Below are 19,915 nucleotides of genomic sequence, written 5' to 3'. Positions count from 1 at the left end.
TAAGTGTGTTCTCAAAACCCAGAAGCAGGGCACAGGGGTTTGGGGGTTCTGGGGTGGCCAGGAAAGAGAATGAGGAGAGAGTTTGATTTCCTTTTGGCCCTTGTGCTTTGTCACGGTCTTAGTAACTTTTCTGTCATTGCTGGGACAAAATACCCAACACCCAAAGTTTAAGGGGGAAAGATTTATTTGGCTCAAAGTTTGTAGGGGATTTAGTTCATAATTGTCTGGCTCCAAGGCAGGGTGGCATGGCAGACAGGCATGGCAGAGGAGAAACAATTCATAATGGGCAAAAGGCAACAAAGCAAGCAAGAGACAACTACAGCTCTTTCTATCCTTTATATCTTATCTAGACTACTTAGGGTAGGTAGCACTCACACCCTTAATCCTAGTGCCCTTGATCCTAGCATTGCACCATGAATCAATTCCAACATCACACACTCTAGATCCAGCCACCTCTGAAAAACCCTTACCTATGACACTATGAGCCTTTGGGGGAACACCTCAAAAAAGCCATTAACAGTCACCTTTCCCATTTTTCTCACCACTTGGTCTTCAGAGGAATAAGGCTAAGTGAAGGGTGAATGCCTAACCTTTTCTTGGTGGCTATTTTTCATAGATTAGAACCTGACGGTCTAGCCCTAGGACAAACCACCATCACTGCCACCCACTGCAGGGAGTTAGTACATGTAGGGTTGCTGCCTAGAGTAAGTTACAAAGAGATAACTTGTCTTCTTACTCTTCCTTTTCAAAAGAAACTTATACCAATATGTAGCCTACTTTTACTGGACTAATCTATATCTAGTTTCAATTTATAAAGCAACCAACATGTACAGATAATTGGCTCTGCCCCACTGGCTGATTCCTTAACAAATCTGGGCCCTTTGGCTTTTCGGCCCTTCGGCTCCTCGGCCCTTCAGCTCGTCCGCGTTCTTTAAGCCCACAAGTTCCAGAAGCCTGTGTAACTCAGATTCAGCTAGGAAAAGGCAAAGTTTCCAGAGAATGTTTCTGAAAAAGTTCCATGGAGCGTGGGCATTTCGCAGACTCCTAAGTTCCTGGCAAGACTGAGGTAAAGATTTCACAAAAGAAATTGCAGCAAAGACCCCCACTGCCATAGCTATAGGCTGTCAAGTCTTGAAGGAGCTGCAAGAAGGGGAAAAGAGACCTTCAGAGAAGACATGGCGCCCAGAGAAGGGGATACTAAGAGTACCAACAGAGTGCTAAGAATAAGTCAATTTGATGCACTTGAACTAAACAAGGCCCTGGAGCAGCTAGTTTGGTCTCAGTTTGCTCAGTGCTTTCATGGATTTAAGGCAGGGCTGTTAGCTTGCTTTGAACCAGAAGTGAAAGCATTCTTGTGGCTTTTCTTATGGCGATTCACCATCTACTCCAAAAATGCCACTGTGGGACAATCAGTTTTGAATATTCAGTACAGAAACAGTTTTTCCCCAAACCCAAGATATCATCCACCAAGTAAAAATCAGAAACTCTGGTATGCTGCATGTACCATTGGTGGGAGGTGGCTAGAAGAACAATGCTATGATTAGTTTCGAAATCATCATTTAGCATCATTTGGGAAAGTCAAACAATGTGTGAATTTCATGTTTGGACTTTTGAAATTAGGTTAGTTACTTTTTTGATGTTCCTTCAAAGAGGAAAGTTTGCAACTTTAACAGAATGTCTCCTAGGCGTTCATTCTGTATTTTGCAAGCGCCAAAATATCCATGAAGTTGGCATTGAGTATATGAATAGGGAACTCCTCTGGCATGGTTTTGCTGAGTTTCTGATTTTTCCCTCACCACTTATCAATATCCAGAAATTGAAACCCAAATTATCTTCATGGTGTATCCCCCTTACTGGTGCACCAAATAGTGACAGTACATTAGCCACCAGTGGCAAAGAATGTTCTCTGTGTGGAGAGTGGCCCACCTTGCCTCACACCATAGGATGTGAACACATCTTCTGCTGTTACTGTGTGAAGAGTAGTTTCTTATTTGACATGTACTTTACTTGTCCTAAATGTGGCACAGAGGTACACAGTGTGCAGCCACTGAAATCAGGAATTGAGATGTCAGAAGTGAATACTCTTTAGAAACTAAAATTGTTTCCCCTGAGGACAAAATGTATTTTCAAATGCTCAATATTAATCATCCTTACATTTACATGTCTTTCATAAGGCATGCACTTCTCAGCCACTATCTTCAGTTCTTTTCTAGGCAAAAACTAAATTCTAATCACTGGAAAATGTGATTCTAAACAGATTATGTTAATGTTCATTTTTTTTAAAACTGCATTCAATTTTTAATGTCAAGAATAATGGAATGTTTTTTGTCAGATGACTATTAAGAATGTTCCTTCATTTTGCTTCTTCATAGAAAGCATTTGGACTCTAAAGATAAAGTATATTGGAGACTGAAGAAAAAACACAAATCTGTACTAAATACAGTTGTCCCTCTGTATCTGTGGGGGATTGATTTTTTCCAGGACTCCCTGCAGATACCAAAATCCACAGATGCTCAAAACTCTTATATAAAACAGCACAGTCTTTGCAAATAACCCACACACACACCCTCCCCATACACTTGAAATCATCTTTAGATTACTTAAAATACCTAATGCAATTTGAATGATATGTAAATAACAATAATAATAATACTGGGTTGTCTAGGGAATAAAGACAAAAAATGTAAACATTTTCAGTACAGATGCATTTTTTTTGAGTATTTTCAATCCATGGTCAGTTGAATGTAAGGATGCAGAACCAGTGGATATGGAAGGCTGACTATAAAATACTTTATTAAAGAAATATTAATTGACTGCTTACTATACATATAAAACCCTTGTCAAAAGCTTAAGGATAAAATGGTGACTAAAATCAAAGACTATACTTCATCAAGGACTTCACTTTTTTGGACAGTTATACGAAGTACACAAAAAAGCCATTTGTGCCTATTGCATATTGTAATTATATCGCCTAAATAACTGATTCTGCTTTGGTTAACCTTTGCTCTGATACTTGTGTTAAGTAGGAGAATTTTAAATATCAGAAGTGAATCTCTGATGATGAAGAGGAAGATAACAGGCTGATTCCTAAAGGCTAACTTCCTGGATATATGTATATGAAATGTTTCCAAATCTTGAGCCCTTCAACTCAGATCCTTACATATCTTGCCCACAAGGGGGAGGCATAAGTGTAATAAACATAGCCATTAAAATTAATAATACTTAAATAGTCATTAAAAATAATAAAGCAAGATAAATAATTTTAATGAGAAGTTAAATTCCACCACGTACTAGTATGCTAACCATAATTTCAGACTTCCATAGATAAGATTGGTGAAAACATCACTTTCTGTGACTCTAAATCTATTAAAGTAGACAGCATTCTAGAAAATAGTACCTTGCACTCTCCTCTTAATGAGGTTCTCTTCCTTCCACTATGCCAGAGAATCCAGTATTAACCTAAAGCCTCTACATGCCTCTTTGTTTTAGGCTTCTTATGAAAGCTCTCTGTATATGAATGACAACTATAAGTAGGTAATACCCAAGACAAATTATCCTGAGGTGCAAGTGAATATTCTCTGTAAGGGGTGCAGTATTGTACTGTAGTTTCAGTGTCCCCCAAGGATGCCTGAAATCTTGGATAGCATAGATGGTCCTCAGATTACGTTAGTTCACATTATAATTTTTGGACCTTAAGATGATGTGAAAGTAATGTAGAAACTGTATTTCACAGTTTAAATATTTCTTGTTGCCTGGACTAGTGATGTGTGGTATGATCCTCTCTCATAATTCTGGGCAGCATCGATGAAACACAGCTCCCAGTAAGCCATGTGATCAGGAAGAGAAAGAAAGCTCTTCATTGCTAAGCTATGATAATTGATAGGCTATGTGCACTCAATGCATTTTTAATTTGCGATGTTTTAAACTTACCTTGGGTTTTCCAGGATGTAAATCTGTCCTAAACAGAGGGGCATCTGTAAATAACTATGTTTTTCCCTATACATACATACCCATAATAAGTTTAATTATAAATTAGGTACATTAAGAGATTAAAAACAATAATTACATAGAACAATCATAACAATATGACATAATAAAAAGCATGTGAACATGGTCTCTGAAAATATCTCATTGTACTTTCACCTTTCCACTTAAAGGAAGCACTGTATTTACAGCATCTCTTCAACATAGCTGAACTGCCAGCATCACTTTTGAGCCATTACTAAGTAAAATTAGGGTTATTTTTACAGAAGCACTGTGATACCACAGCAGTGGATCTGATAACCAAGATGGCTAAGTGACTACTGGGCAGGGAGTTATGTAGCATCAATACACTAGACAAAGAGGTGATGCACATTCTGATAGAGCAAAACAGCAGTTTTCGCCATGGTGCTCAGAATGGCCATAATATAGCTGATGAATTATTTATTTATGGAATTTTCTATTTAATATCCTGGACTACAGTTCATAGTGGATAACTGAAACTGGAAAGTAAAACCACAGATTAAAAGGGGCTACTGTATTTCCAACTAGTGATTCCCATAACTCCAGTTTACAGTGTGAGAATCTGTTTTCAGAATTTAAAGTATATGAAGTGGAACTCTAAAAAAGTAATATACTGACATTTACATCCCCCTAAAAGAGTGTATTAATCCAAACATGTTCCATTTCATTGCTGGACAGGAGCCCTGAAGTCTTCTTTTCACCTAATTCTCTTTCCAGCTGAAGAAAGAGGGGTGGTAGAGAGGAAAGACATTTGAATTCGAGCCCAGCCTCTAGTATTTACTTGCAATGACTTGAAAACAGCATTTCTCTCTGGGCCTCAGTTTCTTCATCTGTGAAACATGATCATAAGTTAGACTAGTTGATTTCTAGGCCCTCCCCTGTCCTGTAAAAACTTGTTAGTGAGGGCCGCCTCTTCTACTCATTAGTGAGGGCAGCCTCTTCTACTCCTTTGCCTGCGACACTGCCCAGTTCTATGCCTGGGACCTCAAGCTTGGCTAGGCATACTATTGAGTCAGTTTAGAGCGAGGAACTAAAAATCTACCTTTGACAAGTTCTCCTATACAGAAGAGGGGCTTTAAAATATTGGCAAGTGGCTGGGCATGGTGGTGCATGCCCGTAATCCCAGCACTCGGGAAGCTGAGGCAGGAAAATTGCTGTGAGTTTGAGGCCAACCTGAGCTACATAGTGAGTTCAAGTCCAGCATGAACTACATAGTGAGACCTTGTCTCAAAGAAAACCCAAAAAAACAAACCCGAAAAAAGAAAAAAAAGAAAAATTAAATATTGGCAAGTTTAAAAAGCCTGTTTTTATTTAATTAATTAATTAATTGTTTTTTTAGTACCGGGGATTGAACTCAGGTCCTTGCACTTGCGCAGCAGGTGGCGAAACCACTGAGCTAAATCCCCGGCCTAGCCTATTTTTTAAAAAACAATAAAGTAGTGTGACTGCCAGCCACAGGACTTGAAACCAAAGCATTTAGAAAATATCTAGCTCAATCCCACTTTAAGATGTTTTCTTGATTAGTTTCTCTACCATTGAAGATATGTCGTCTTTCTTAATTTTATGTTTCTGAACTTAATTTTTAAAAACACTTTTAAATGGGGGCTGTGCTTCCTTGTGATAAAAGGAGCATCCTGTTACCTCAGTGTACATTTCCCATTCAACCATGTTAGGGTGACAAAATCACATTCCTTAAAGTGAGGGTATAAAAGGAACTCATTAACCTTGAAGTAAAGTGATCTCTAATTTATGATACAGAAATTGGGGCAGAGAAAAGTTGTCATCATGTTTTCTAAGGCAGATATTTTAGAAACTTCTATTTAAGGGGTGTCTATAATCCACTTAAAAGCACTTTATAACTCACACTGCACTACTTGTGTTGCTGCCAAAATGAACATTACTGTAATTTACCTGCCAAAGCTCAGAGTGGAATGCACATTTACAGAAGACCATGTTTATGCTGCTCCCCCTCTTCCCTGAAGCTTACTTTTTACCAGGTTCTTGTTTCACCCTCTACTATCAGATCTCCTTTCTGTGACTCTTCCTTCTCACATCTTTTTAATGATCCCATTGCCACACTAAGGTCAGCCCTGCAGGTCGGTTTTTACTTCTGTTCATGTTATACAATTTTCCATTGAAAATGTACCCTGTCTTAAAATTTAAATTACAGATGAGCATATTGGTGTGCACCATAGTCCCAGCTACTCAGGAGACTGAGGCAGGAGGAACACTTGAGCACCAGGATTTGACACCAGCCTGGGCAACATAGTGAGACTCTGTCTTTTTTTTAAAAACCACTTTAATTAGTTCATCTCTGTAGATAACCCCTTAATCTGGCTGACATCCTGACCTCCTGCAACACTAATCCCATATCTTCAGTTGCCTACTGGGCATCTCCACTTTGTCGGCCCCTTTTGTCACTTGCCAACACTTCAGACACCTGGACATTCCCATTTGCACATCCTGTGGCCACTATCACTTCAGACTCATAGTGTGAAACCCACAACAATCTATCTCTCTTCTGGCTTCCTTATTTCCTCGCTAGTGATGACACCATTGATTGTTAACTTCTCCTTTGAAATGTCCTTTTACTTTTTTCTATCTTAACAGATATCATTCTTGAATACCAGCCATGATGCTATGTAAGTCCCTTGACATTTTACTTCCATTTACTCTAAGCCTTATTTTTCTTTATGCCAACACCCTCCCATATCATCCCACTTGATGTCTCAGTATCCCGAATGTTCTTCACTTCCTCATTTACCATGCCCTCGTGGAGACCAGGGCTACTTTCTGGCTGCTCTGAGATTGAGTAAGTCTCATAATCCAGTTTGATTTTGGTCACTTGGTTCAACCCTTTATGCTGCTTAAGTCCCTTCTAGAAGAGACTGCAGTCCTCAAGTGATGTGACAAGGAAGTCTGCACTTCTTAAGGCAGCTCCTTTCCTTAGTGGATTAGTGGAGAGCTCTGTCTGGCAGTAGTCCTCTTCTACCCTGTCCTGCAGCTACTTAAAGCCAAAGAAAAAAGTCCAAATCCTTTCCCATAAAACAACTTTCAGATATTTAAAGAGAGTGCTCATGACACTCCCTGTCCGACTACAGAATCCCTTTGACTTTATAACTGACTGCAGCCTGCTCCCCTAAACATCTCCGGCTTGTCAGTACAGCACCTCTTTTCAGAGTTGACCCATGTATCCGACTTTCTCTCACAAAGTCATCAGATGCATAGGGAATAGCTTCCATGGTTCTACTTCTTCATGCCATCTCATTTCTCAGAGCATCAGTTTCTCATGAGCAAAATAAAAAGACCTCTGACTCTGGGATGGGCTGTAGGGCTCCATGATGCCATGAGACTGTATGCAGCATTTTGTGTGCCAGGAACATATATTCATTTTGGGGGAGAGTATCTATTTTTTTTCCATTAACTTTATTGGTACATTTTAGGTATACAGTACAGTTACATTCATCATTGGGATCTTGTACCTTTACATGATGTATCTTGATTCTTATTTTTCCCCATTCCCCTGCCCTCCCTTCACCCCTCCACCCTTCCCTAATTACAAAGACTTTGTTTCCATTTTCTTCCTTTTCTCCTCCCTTCTTTCCTTTCCCCTCCCCCTCCCAATTCCCCTACTCCTTTAGACCTTTTCTTCCTATTTCACAATATCAACTATACATTTTGATCCTTATTTACACTTTTAGTTTTTCACACCAGAGAAGCTATTTGGTATTTACACATGTGTGTCCTATTTATTTCACTTAAGAGTATGGCCTCAGTGTGCATCCACTTACCTATAAATGTCTCTACTTTCTCATTCTTTATGGCTGAGTAGTACTCCATTTTATTAAAAAAAAAACACATCTTCTTTATCCAGTCTCCAGTTGGTGGGCAATTGGGATGTTTCCAAGCTTTAGCTATTACAAACTGTGCTACTATAAACATGGATGAGCAAAAAAAAAAAAAACATGGATGAGCATATATCACTGTGGTATGATTCTTTTAATTCTTTGGGGAAGACACCCACCAGGGGAATAGCTGGGTCAAATGGGACTTCCAATCCTAGTTGTTTGAGGTATCTCCATGTTAATTTCCACAGTGGTTGGACCAGTTTGCACTCCCACCTACAATGAAGAAGGTTTCTTTTCTCTCCACACCCCCACCAGCATTTATTATTGGTTGATTTCTTGATAGCAGCCATTCTTACTGGGGTAAGGTAGAATCTTAGCATTGTTTTCATCTGCATCTCTCCAATGACCAATGATATTGAACATTTTTTCATATACTTATTTGCTACTTTTACTTCTTTGTCTGAGAAATGTCTGCTCATTTCAGATGCCCATTTCTGAATTTATATTTGGGGGGTCTGATTTTTTAGAGTTCTTTATATATTCTAGATAGTAGACCTTTGTCTGAGGAACAGCTGGTAAAAATTTTTTCCCACGCTGTAGATTGTCTCTTAGTTCTGTTGGTGGTTTCTCTTGCAGTATAGAAGCTTTTTAATAAGATGAGATCCCAGTTGTTGATTCTTTGTGCTAGTTCCCATACTATTGAGGATTTGTTCATAAAGTTTTTTCCCATGCCAATATCTTCAAGAGCTCTACTTAACATATCTTCCAGCAAGTTTAGTGTTTCTGGTTTAGTATTTAGATCTTTAATCCACTTCAATTTTAGTTTAGTGCATGATGAAAGATAGGGGCATAGTTTTAATTTTTGGCAAGTTGAAATCCAGTTTTTCCAACACCATTTGTTAAAGAGGCTATCTTTCCTCCAGTGAGGATGGTTGGCTCCTTTGTCAAAGATGAGGTAGGCGATTATATATGGAGTTGCTTCTGTATCTTCTAGTCTACTCCACTGATCCTCAGGTCTCTTTCTTTGCCAGTACCATGCTGTTTTTATCACAGTAGCTTTGTAGTATAGTTTCAAGTTGGGGATTGTGATACCCTCTGCCATGTCTCTGTTGCCTAGAATTGCTTTTGCTATTCTAGGTCTCTTCTGGTTCCAAATGAATTTTTGGATTGTTTTTTTTAGCTCTGTGAAATATACTGTTGGGATTTCAATTGGGATTGCATTGAATCTGTATAGCAGTTTTGGAAGTATGGCCATTTGCACTATATTGGTTCTTCCTACCCAGGAACAAGGGATGTCTTTCCTTTTTTTTTTTTTTTTTTTGGTACCAGGGATCGAACTTGGGTCCTTGGACTTGCGCAGCAGGTGGCAAAAGCACTGAGCTAAATCCCCAGCTCGTCTTTTCATTTTCTTATATCCTCTTCGATCTCTTTTTTCAGAGTGTTGTAGCTCTCAGTTTTGTAGAGGTCTTTTGCTTCCTTCATTAGATTGATTCCTAGATATTTCAGGTTTTTGGATGCTATTGTGAAAGGAATTGTTTCCCTAATTTCTCTCTCAGTAAGTCTGTTATTTGTGTACAAGAAGGCTATTGATTTTTGAGTGTTTACCTTGTATCCAGCTACTCTACTGAATCTGTCAATTAGGTCTAGAAGGCTTTTGACTGAATTTTTTGTGTCTTCAATGTAGAGTATCATATCATCAGGAAATAATGACAGTTTAACTTCTTCCTTTCCTATCTTTATTCCTTTTATGTCTTTCTCTTGTCTAATTCTTGTGGTTAATATTTCCAAAATTATATTGAACAGGAGTGATGATATTTGCCATCCTTCTCTTGTTCCTGATTTTAGCATGAAGGTTTTCAGTTTTTGACCATTTAGTATGATGTTGGCTGTTGGTTTTTCATAGATAGCCTTAATCAGGTTGAGATAAAGACCTTCTATTCCAATTTTCTGTAGCGTTTTTATCATGAATGGGTATTAGATTTTGTCAAATGCCTTTTCTGCATCTATTGAGATGATCATATGGTTTTTGTCCTTGACTTTGTTAATATAGTGTATTATATTTATTGATTTATGGATGTTGAACCATCCTTGCATCCCTGGGATAAATCTGATTTGGTCAGGGTATACGATCTTCTTGATGACCCTCTGTATTCTGTTTGTCAGTATCTTATTGAGGATTTTTGTATCTATATTCATTAGGGAGATTGGCCTGTAGTTCTCTTTTTGGGTTGGGTCTTTCCCTGGTTTGGGAATCAAAGTAACACTTGCTTCCAGGAATGAATTTGGGAGTGTTGCTTCCCTTTCAATTTCATTGAAAAATTTAAAGAGTAGTGGCAATAGTTCTTCTCTAAATGTCTTGTAGAATTTGGCAGTGAAGCCATCAGGACCTGGGCTTTTCTTGGTTGGTAACTTTTTAATTACATTTTCAATTTCACTGATCATAATTGGGGTGTTTTGAATTTTTATATCTTCTTTGTTCAACTTTGGTAATTAATATGTGTCTAGAAATCTGTCCATTTCTTCTGTGTTTTCCATTTTATTAGAGTACAGGTTCTTGAAGTAGGTATTGATGATCCTCTGGATTTCTGCTGGATCTGTTGTGACTTCACCTTTTTCATTCCTAATTGCATGGATTTGAGCCTTTTCTTTCCTTTTTTTGATAAGGTTGGCTAAGAATTTATCAGTTTTATTTATTCTTTTGCAAAACCAACTCTTCATTTCGTTGATTTTTTGTATTGTTCTCTTAGTCTCCATTGCATTGATTTCTGCTCTGATCTTTATAATTTCCTCCCTTGTATGAGCTTGGGGTCTGTCTTACTCTTCTTTTTCTAGGAGCTTAAGATTCAGCATTAGGGCCGGGGATTTAGCTCAGTGGTTTTGCCACCTGCTATGCAAGGACAAGGACCCAAGTTCAATCCCCAGTACCAAAAAAAATAAATAAATAAAGATTCAGCATTAGATTGTTTATTTGAGCTCACTTTGTTTTCCTAGTGTGGGCATTCACTGCTATGAATTTCCCTCCCAGAACTGCTTTCACTGTGTCCCATAGATTCCTGTATGTTGTACTGGCATTATCATTTAATTGCAAAAACTGTCTAATTTCTTCTTTAATTTCCTCTGTGACCCATTGGTTGTTCAGGAGAGTGTTATTCAGTTTCCATGTGTTTGTGAAGTTCTTGTGGTTTCTTACACTATTGATCTCCAGTTTAATTGCACTATGGTCTGATAATATACAGGGGATAACTTCAATTCCTTTGCATTTACTTAAACATGTTCATGTTCTATGACTAGTATGTGGTCTGTTTTGGAAAATGACCCGTGTGCAGCTGAAAAGAATGTATATTCTGATTTTGTGGGGTGGAACACTCTGTAGACGTCTATTAAGTCCATTTCTTCAAAAGCTTGGTTCAGTTCTAGTATTTCATTGTTGATTTTTTGTTTAGATGATCTGTTTATTTGTGACAGTGGCATATTGAGGTCCCCCACTACAATTGTATTAGTGCTTACTTGGTTTTTCACATCCCTTAATATTTGTTTTGTATTGTTGAGGGCATTAGTATTTGGTGCATATATGTATTTATTTATTTATTTATGATTGCCATCTCTTCTTCTTGGATTGTTCCCTTTTTTATGTAGTGACCTTCTTTGTCTCTCTAAATTAGTTATGGTTTGAAATTTACTTTGTGTGTAAATAAGATAGCTACCCCTGTTTTTTTCCAGGTTCCTGTCATGGGGAAAACTGTTTTCCATTCTTTTACTTTCAGTCTATGAGTTTCTTTTTAAACTAGGTCCATTTCTTGTATACAGATATTGTTGGATTTTGCTTCTTAATCCATTCTGCCAGTCTGTTTCTTTTGATTGGTGAGTTGAGGCCATTAACATTGATGGTTATAATTGATATGTATTGACTTATCATTGTCATGTTATTTTCCTGTTGTAGGCTGGTTTTTCTTTTTCCCCCTCTCCTTTTAATTTCTTAACTTGCCTGATGGATTTGCTCTGTTGGGCCTCATGGAGTTGTGACCTTCATTGTCTTTTTTTAGGATATTTTTAAAAATTGCTTGGAGTGCTGGTTTGGTATTTATGAAGTTTCTCAGGTATTCTTTGTCATGGAAGTATTTTAATTCCCCATCAATTTTGAAAGATAGTTTTGCAGGATATATCAGTCTAGGTTGGAGTTTGTTTTCTTTTAGGGCTTGAAATACCTCACCTCAGGCCCTCCTTGATTTGAGGGTTTGTTTTGAAAAGTCTCCTGTGAGCAAATAAATATATGAAAAAATGTTCAACATCAGTGGTCAATCGAACAATGCAGATGAAAACAACACTAAGATTCCACCTCACCCCAGAAAGCATGGCTGCTATCAAGAAATCAATAACAAATGGTGGTGGGGGTGTGAGGAGAAAGGAACCCTTCTCCATTGTTGATGGGAGTGCAGACTGGTGCAACCTCTGTGGAAATCAGTATGGAGATACCTCAAAGAACTAGGGCTAGAGGTCCCATTTGACCCAGCTATTCCCCTGGTGGGGATCTTTCCTAAAGAATTAAAAGAATCATACCACAGTGATATATGTGCACACATGTTTATAGCAGCACAGTTTGTAATAGCTAAAGCTTGGAAACAGCCCAAGTACCCATCAACTGGAAACTGGATAAAAAAGATGTAGTTTTTAAAAAAATAAAATGGAGTACTACTCAGCCATAAAGAATGAGAAAGTAGAGACATTTATAGCTAAATGGATGCATATTGCAGCCATACTCATAAGTGAAATAAATAGGACACACATGTGTAAATACCAAATAGTTTCTCTAGTGTGAGAAACTGAAAGTGTAAGTAAGAATTAAAATGAATAATTGATAATTTGAAATAGGAAGAAAAGGTCCAAAGGGGTAGGGGTGGTGGGAGGGGAAGGGGAAAGGAAAAATTATAAGAAAAGGAAAAAAATGGAAACAAAGTCTTTGTAAATAGGGAAGGGTGGAGGGTGTGAAGGGTGCATAGGTAATGGGGAAAAAAATAAGAACCAAGATACATCATGTACAGGTACAAGCACCCAATGATAAATGTAAATGTATTGTTTACCTAAAATGTACCGATAAATAAATTGAAGGAAAAAAAAAAGTCTGCTGTGATTCTGATGTGCTTTCCTTTGTATGTGATTTGTTTCTTTTCTCTAACTGCTTGTAGTATTTTGTTCTTCTGTTGGGTTTCTGGGATCTTGATTATTACATGTCTAGGTGTAGATTTTTTTTTGATCAAGGCTAATTGGAGTCTTATATGCCTCATCTGGCTATATGCCAAATTCTTTTGCTCTATTTGGGAAGTTTTCTCTCCTTGATTCTGTGAACAGTTTTTTTATGTCATTTGTACTTTCTCATGCTTTTTTGTATACTCCTATCAGTCTTATACTTCTTTGCGTCATCTATGAGCTGTTGGATTGATTTCTCAGGTTTCCTTACTAGTTTTAAGAGATCTCTCTTTTCATGGTCACAGACCACCATCCTGTCTTCTATATCTTATATTCTGTCTTCAGATGGGCTCATTCTGCTGTGTATACTTTCAGTAGAGTTTTTAATCTCCTGGTTATATGTTTGAATCTGTTTCATGGATTCCATTTCTTTCCTATGTTGGATGTTCATGATTTCCATTTCTTTCCTATGCTGGGCATTCATGGCTTCCATCATGGTCCTGAACTCATCTATTTTTTTTTATCTGTTTCTGTTCTAGAGCCTCTAATCATGTCTTTTACTCTGCTCACCGTCTCTGTAGTTATCTGGGAAACTATTTCTGTTTTAAATTTTTCTAGAGCCTCATTCATCTGTTTTGTTACTTCCTGTGCTATCAGTTCAGGGTGTCCAGGTGGTTGAATATCAGACTTTTCCACCTTGTTTCCCCTAGAGTTTGCCTTTGGTGAGCTGGAAGTCTGGGATTGAGCCTTGCTTAAATGATGTCTCATTCCTATTTTTGTTGTTGGTACTGTCCTTGGTTTAGCTCCTGGGTTGATATTTCTATATTGGTTATTGTAGTTATCATTGTTGCTTGTATTTAGAACCCTTATGGAATGACTGCTTCTCAGAGGTGTCTTCCAAATATAGCTGGTCTTAAGGTTCTGAGTCTCTAATGACTCTGGGGCAATCTCATTTTCATTATACCAGAAGGATAACTGATTAGATCAATCACAGCACCTTAGCCCAAGTGATACAATCAGCAATAACAATAATATAAAGTACAGCTTAGAAAATAACAATTTGTGGTAGTTATTAATCTATCACCTTTAATGGTGTGAATAAATCAAAATCAAGGACCAGCCCAAAATATGTTTATAGTGAATAGAGTCTTCAAGATAGCAACTTTACCCTTCAGGATAGGGACTGAGAAGGAGTTGGGGAGGGAGGGATGGATAGGTAGAAGGAAAAGGAAAGGTTAGAAGTGAGGCCAGAGGACACAGGAAGATCACGCAAACTCTAGGGAACTGTTGAAGACAAGAGGAAAAGACAAGGACAGAACAACCTGTCAGCAATAGAGAAGCTAGCAACTGTATTCGCTTTCCTTTGAAACTAATGACAATTGAGAGAAGGAAAAAGCAAGAAGAAAAGAAAAAGAAAGAAGAAATCCCAATTAGGACAGGAACAAAAAGGGAGATGAAGAACAATGTGGGAGAGCAAGAGAGTGAGAGAAAGAGAGAAAAGAAAAAAATTTTTTAAAGAGTAGAAAAAAACATAAAAATTAAAAATTAAAAATGAGAGAAAAAAATAATTTTGAAAATAAAAAATGAAAATGAAGGGCCTCCTTCAGGGTATGTCTCTAGTGTCACAATAGACAACATGGGCCGAAGTATGCAAGTCTAAGTCAATTAGTCTCAGCAAGTCAGTACCAGACCCTTGAGATTCAGGCTGATTTCTCTCTGCAAGGCCCAAGTTGAGCTCCCTGACCTCCTGCAGGGTTGAACTCTGCAAGGTTCTATTGCAGGTTCCAGCTGCCCTTCCCCTGAAGATAGTCCAGGTTCCGATGGGAGGTGATTATCCTCCAACTTATCAAGTACAGTGGTCTGGTATGTCTTTATTGCGAAGATTCTCTTCACTTTTCCAGTGGGCTTCAATTTTCATCAAGGAGCCTGGGAGAGGCCCTCTTTCTGTTGTTCACTTCTGGTCTGTCTTCTGGAGCTCAGGACAATGGCCTTTATGACCCCCTGTGCCTCTAGGGTGTGGATCTAGGTACAGGCACAACTAGGAGGCCAGAGGTGGGGGTGGGTGGGGGGGTGATGGTGCTGCAGGTGCCTGTGTGGCTCAGCTCCTCACTGGTCTGCCCCCGGCTGGGAGGCCCGGAACGGGGTGGTGTAGCTTCAAGTATCTATATTTTTTTAAATCTCATTTTCAAAGGGGGTTTGTGAATCACAAAAAGTTAAAAACCACTGGACTACATGACCCCTTTCATCTCTAAGGTTGAATAAGCCAGAGGTCCTAAGGCACACATTTTCTTATTCCCTTGAGAGGAAGTTAAAGGCCAAATATTACTGTGCCTGTTATTCAGCAACAATGAAGAGATAGACTCTGACAGACCCCTAGATACTGTGCAACAGCAGCTAAAAAGGTTATAGCAAAACCTTTTCTGTCTCTTGAGGTAATCAGCCCCCCCTCACTGGAAATGTTCCAACAGGAGATGAATTATCATCTCTACAGGATATTTATAAGGAATTTTTTAAGTTACATGAAGAACTGGTTTTGAGATCTCTTGTGAGTCAAAGTGAGAGCTAAGTTCATGCTCTTCCTTTGCCTGGATAACCTCTCACTTCTCTCCTCTCACTTTGACATTCTTCATCTGGGGCCTTTCTTGCTCTTGGTTTAATTAGTGACTGTCTACCACATCCTTCCATAGCTCTGTGTAGATGTGTCTGTTTTAGCACTCAACACATCTAGAACTCTCTATCTGCAGAAGTGTATGGATCCAGTTTCCCCACGTGATCTTCACCTCCTTAAGACAAGGGATATGTTTCATGTCTTCCTATCTCCAGTACCTTGGAGTATTTGGTATATAGCCAGAATTTAGTAAACATTTAATAACTGCCCCTAAAATGGATCTAAAACCTTACATAAGTCATTAATCACTCTAGGCCTTAGTTTCCCCACCTATCACATGGAAGAGTTGGACTGCATATTCTGGGATCTCCTTCCTTTTTAATACTGTGGATCTCTGTGAGTACCACTTTAGTTTCTTTGCCTGACTCAAGGCAGAAAACACATCTATGTACCACTTATCTTCACAACATACTCTGGCCCTTATTTGCTTTTCCAATTCCCTGCATTTGATCATGAACAAATTAGCATTTGACAGCTTTATGACAGTTCCTGTCATAGACACAAGAGCAGAGAGCCTCACCTCTATAATATACTTGCACATGAAACTGCAATTCTCTTAACCTCTTAGACTCAAGGTGCTTACAAGTCTGACTCCTGACTATTGGTAAGAGCAAGCATTCAATACTGAGCCTTGAGACTTGGTGCCACCTGGAAGATTCTTTAGAGCAAAATACATCCTTTTTTTTTTTTTTTTTTGGTACCGGGGATTGAACTCAGGTCCTTGTGCTTGTGCAGCAGGTGGCGAAACCACTGAGCTAAATCCCCGGCCCCAAAATGCATCCTTTTTAAAAAATGAAATTAATTTCATATACTCAAGGTCTAACTACATATAATGATGATTACATTGTTTCTTCTAATTCTGCTTACTTTTACCAAAATGAAAAATCAGTCTCCTATAAACCTCCCCAAAGAGATCAGGAAGGCTGGGCCCCCATGCTTTCTGGACATCTTTATTACTCTTAAAAGCTGCATCCCCTGTTTGCCATGGGGCTGCCTTTGTTGGAAGCTCAGAAAGGCCTGCCGTGACAAAGTTTGCCCAGGTGCTGTTTGGACAATGGCTTCTTAGAATTAAGGATGGCTGTTTGGTTTTCCAAAAAGAAACAACTACTCAAATAACCAAGTCTAATTTATCACCTTAGAGCCCTTCCAGTGGCATTGAGATCCATGTAGATGCCAACCCAGAGCACCATACAGGGGTGTCTGTCTAAAGAGCTAGTATCATTTTCTTTCTTTTTTTTTTGTATAGGGGATCAAACTCTGGTCCTTGCGCTTGCGAGGCTAGTATCATTTTCTTAAAGCAGCTCTGTTCCTCGGGGCTGTATCCAGAGCAGCATCCCCTTACCCTGCCTAGAGCAAGCTGTTGGGTCAATTAGCAGCACACCAGCCTCCCAGAGCTTCCACCTTCTGAGAAGCAGCCTCTTCCCTGACAGATCACTGAAGAGCACCCGCTGGCATCTGTGTGAATCCCAGACACAGAGCCTGACAGGCCATCCAGCTCATCTACCGACTGCAGTGCAGCAACTCAAGGGTTAGCACTTGGCAAGGATGTAGCAAAACCAGAGGTGAATAAACATCAGAGCTCTACAGGAGTTAGTATAACCCATCTGGCCGTGTTCTCTGTGATGACTCCATAGAAAGCCATGAGATAAGTAAGCTTGGACTCAGGTCAGAGGCTTCTCCAAGTCACCTGGGTCTTCTCTGTCCCTTGAAATCTAAATAAGCTTTGCTTCCAATTCCAGTCTGGGGAAGTCTGAATTCTGCAACTGCTTGGTAGCTGAGAGTCTCTGACTCAGCTCTTGTAGCTGAGTCCTGTGTCTTAATTCTACAGCTTGTCAGTTTGCTCATTTAAAAAGCAAATATATACTAATAAAAATGAAAATTGAAAAAAAAAGTATGAGTGAACATGGTAGACCTTAAAGTTGATAGTGCTCGGACTGGGGATTTAGCTCAGTGGTTCCGCCACCTGTCTCGCAAGCACAAGGTTGGGAGTTCAATTCCCTGGTACCAAAACAAACAAACAAAAAAGACAACTGTCAAAGTTGATAGTGCTCAGGAGAATTGGGTTTCTTATCCCGTATGGTATAGTCAGTCCATATTAGGTGCTCCTGTTCTCTCTCTTTTTTTTTTGGTACCAGAAATTGAACTCAGAACCTTGCGCTTGCAAGGCAGGCGGCGGAACCACTGAGCCAAATCCCCGGCCCACTCTCCTGTTCTTTTTTTTTTGGTACCGGGGATCGAACTTGGGTCCTTGCACTTGCGCAGCAGGCGGTGAAACCACTGAGCTAAATCCCTGGCCCTCTCCTGTTTTCTTAAGGCTTGCTACTCAAGGTGGGCTCAGAGAACCAGCAATACCTATGTTACTGAGTACTTGTGGGAAACAGACTCTTCAGACTATCCCTAGACTTGCTGTATCAAACTTGTAACTAATAAGACCCAGATGATTCAGCCCATCAAGTGTGAGGAGTAAAGAGCCAAAGTCCTTTTCTAACACCTCATCATGGGAGGATTCGATTTCTCTCCCCTGGCCCTTGTTCTGACCAGTCTCTCATCTTCCCTGTCTCCTACCTGCCTTCCCTCTCCCTGTTCTTTCATCTTCTCCCTCATTGTCTGGAGCTACCAACAAATGTGTCTCCTGCAGAGCATCCTTTTGCTCTGGGACCTCATTGCTGGTCACCACATGGACCCTAAACATCTCCCCATCTACCAGCTCTCACTCTTCCCCCAAGCTTGTCAAAGTGTTTGTACCAACAGGGTTTCCCTGTAAGGGGATCCAGTATTACAGTAAAACAACCTCGATGTCTGAAAAATCCCCAAATTCTGCAAAGCAGCTTATTTCTAAACCAGCTGCTTTCTGAGCTATCATACAAGTATTAGACCCAGCAAAACTGGTTTCTGACAGGAAAGTGATTGACTCAGTCACTTGGCAGTTGTTGGCAGAAGCAGAACTAGAAAACTTCTTACACTTCCCACCACACATTCTCTCTAGCACATTCCAAATCAGAACTTTTAACCTCCTTGAGTAATAACTGGATTATCTGGGAAGCAGGTACATATCGGTGCCAGCTGTCTATCAAAAGCACTAATCAAAGATCAAAAGCAGCAAACCAGGATGTTTTCCCATACTTCCTCCCTTTGCCCAAATTCCTCCTTCAGTCTAAAATCCACCTTCCCACCTCTCTGTCTGGCAGACTCCTACATATTTTGGGGGACCAGTGACTGGAACCTTGATTTTCCAGACAAAATTCATTACTACCTCTTCTGTGCAGGCACACTGTCACATTTCTTCCATGACAGGTTAAGTCTCTGTTTTCCTAGCTGTCTCTTTCTCGATCGACATTTCCTCTGTGGGGGACCTGAACTCTATGGTGCCCATTCTGTACCAGTTCTCAGCAGAGACTCAGAAAATAGTAGATTTTTTTCTCCCTACTGTCTCTCCCTTGGCAATCCCTACAATTAGTGACATTGGTCAAACAAATCCTGCCCTTAGCCCCTTCATCCTCAAGCTCCTGACCCCTCCCTAGCCTGGTTACCCTTCTGAGCTGCCTTGTCACCTCTGCTACTCATTTCCAGCCAAGGCTTATTTCATGCTACTGCTTCTCAATGGTTGCAACTTGGCCCCCAGCTAATTGTGATGACTCTTTGAAAATTATCCTACCGGCTGGGCCTCATCTGCAGAGGGAGTGGGCCTGACTCCTTGGCTGGGCTCTCAGTGGCAGTATTACACTTCATAGATGTGTTGTGAGGTGCTTTGTAAGTTTTTCATATAATCATTAAGGTTTGCTGATGGTCTTTTTTTCAATAAGTGGAGCTGATTCAAAGTCATCCCCATGACTGCTGTCAGTTGCAGTCTGCTGTGCTTCCTGTAACAGGAGAAAAGGGGTAGAGTTTCAGGTAGCTCCAGGATCACACGCGTGTGGAGGACACACACCCTTGGCGAGGTGTTGACTCACATAAAGTAGCATGGCGACCTGTAAAGTGTGTCTCAACAGTGTGAAGATTAATCTGGAAGTTTCTTTTTGGCTCCATCACCCTTTGAGCTGTAAGGCTGGTGTAAAATGAGAGGACTTTTATTCTATCTGGAGAAAAGAATACTCCTGGAAAATGTGAATTTCCAAACCCCTTCTGTGGTATGGAAGCTTCTCCTAAAATTCAGTACAACTCAGAGACCCTTGAGCAGGTGGTATGCTTTTAACGTTTTCCTCCTCCTCTT

The 19,915-nt window shown here is 39.7% G+C and overlaps 1 protein-coding gene and 1 pseudogene across 14 annotated transcripts in view; both read left to right on the top strand.

The window, feature by feature from the left end:
* Nucleotides 1-19,915, top strand: part of Invs (inversin) — a 174,671-nt gene that overhangs the window by 124,702 nt on the left and 30,054 nt on the right. The gene's annotated exons all lie outside the window — the stretch shown is intronic.
* On the top strand, nt 8-19,910 carry LOC147825813 (peroxisome biogenesis factor 2-like; annotated as a pseudogene). The gene has a single exon (XR_015440152.1). The product of XR_015440152.1 is annotated as a peroxisome biogenesis factor 2-like (transcript).

This window comes from Heterocephalus glaber, unplaced genomic scaffold (assembly GCF_053883595.1).
Source record: "Heterocephalus glaber isolate CG9 unplaced genomic scaffold, H.glaber_assembly_v1.0 deba00001481, whole genome shotgun sequence".
NCBI classification, from domain to species: Eukaryota; Metazoa; Chordata; class Mammalia; order Rodentia; family Bathyergidae; genus Heterocephalus; species Heterocephalus glaber.
This window is presented reverse-complemented; position numbering and strand designations above follow the sequence as displayed.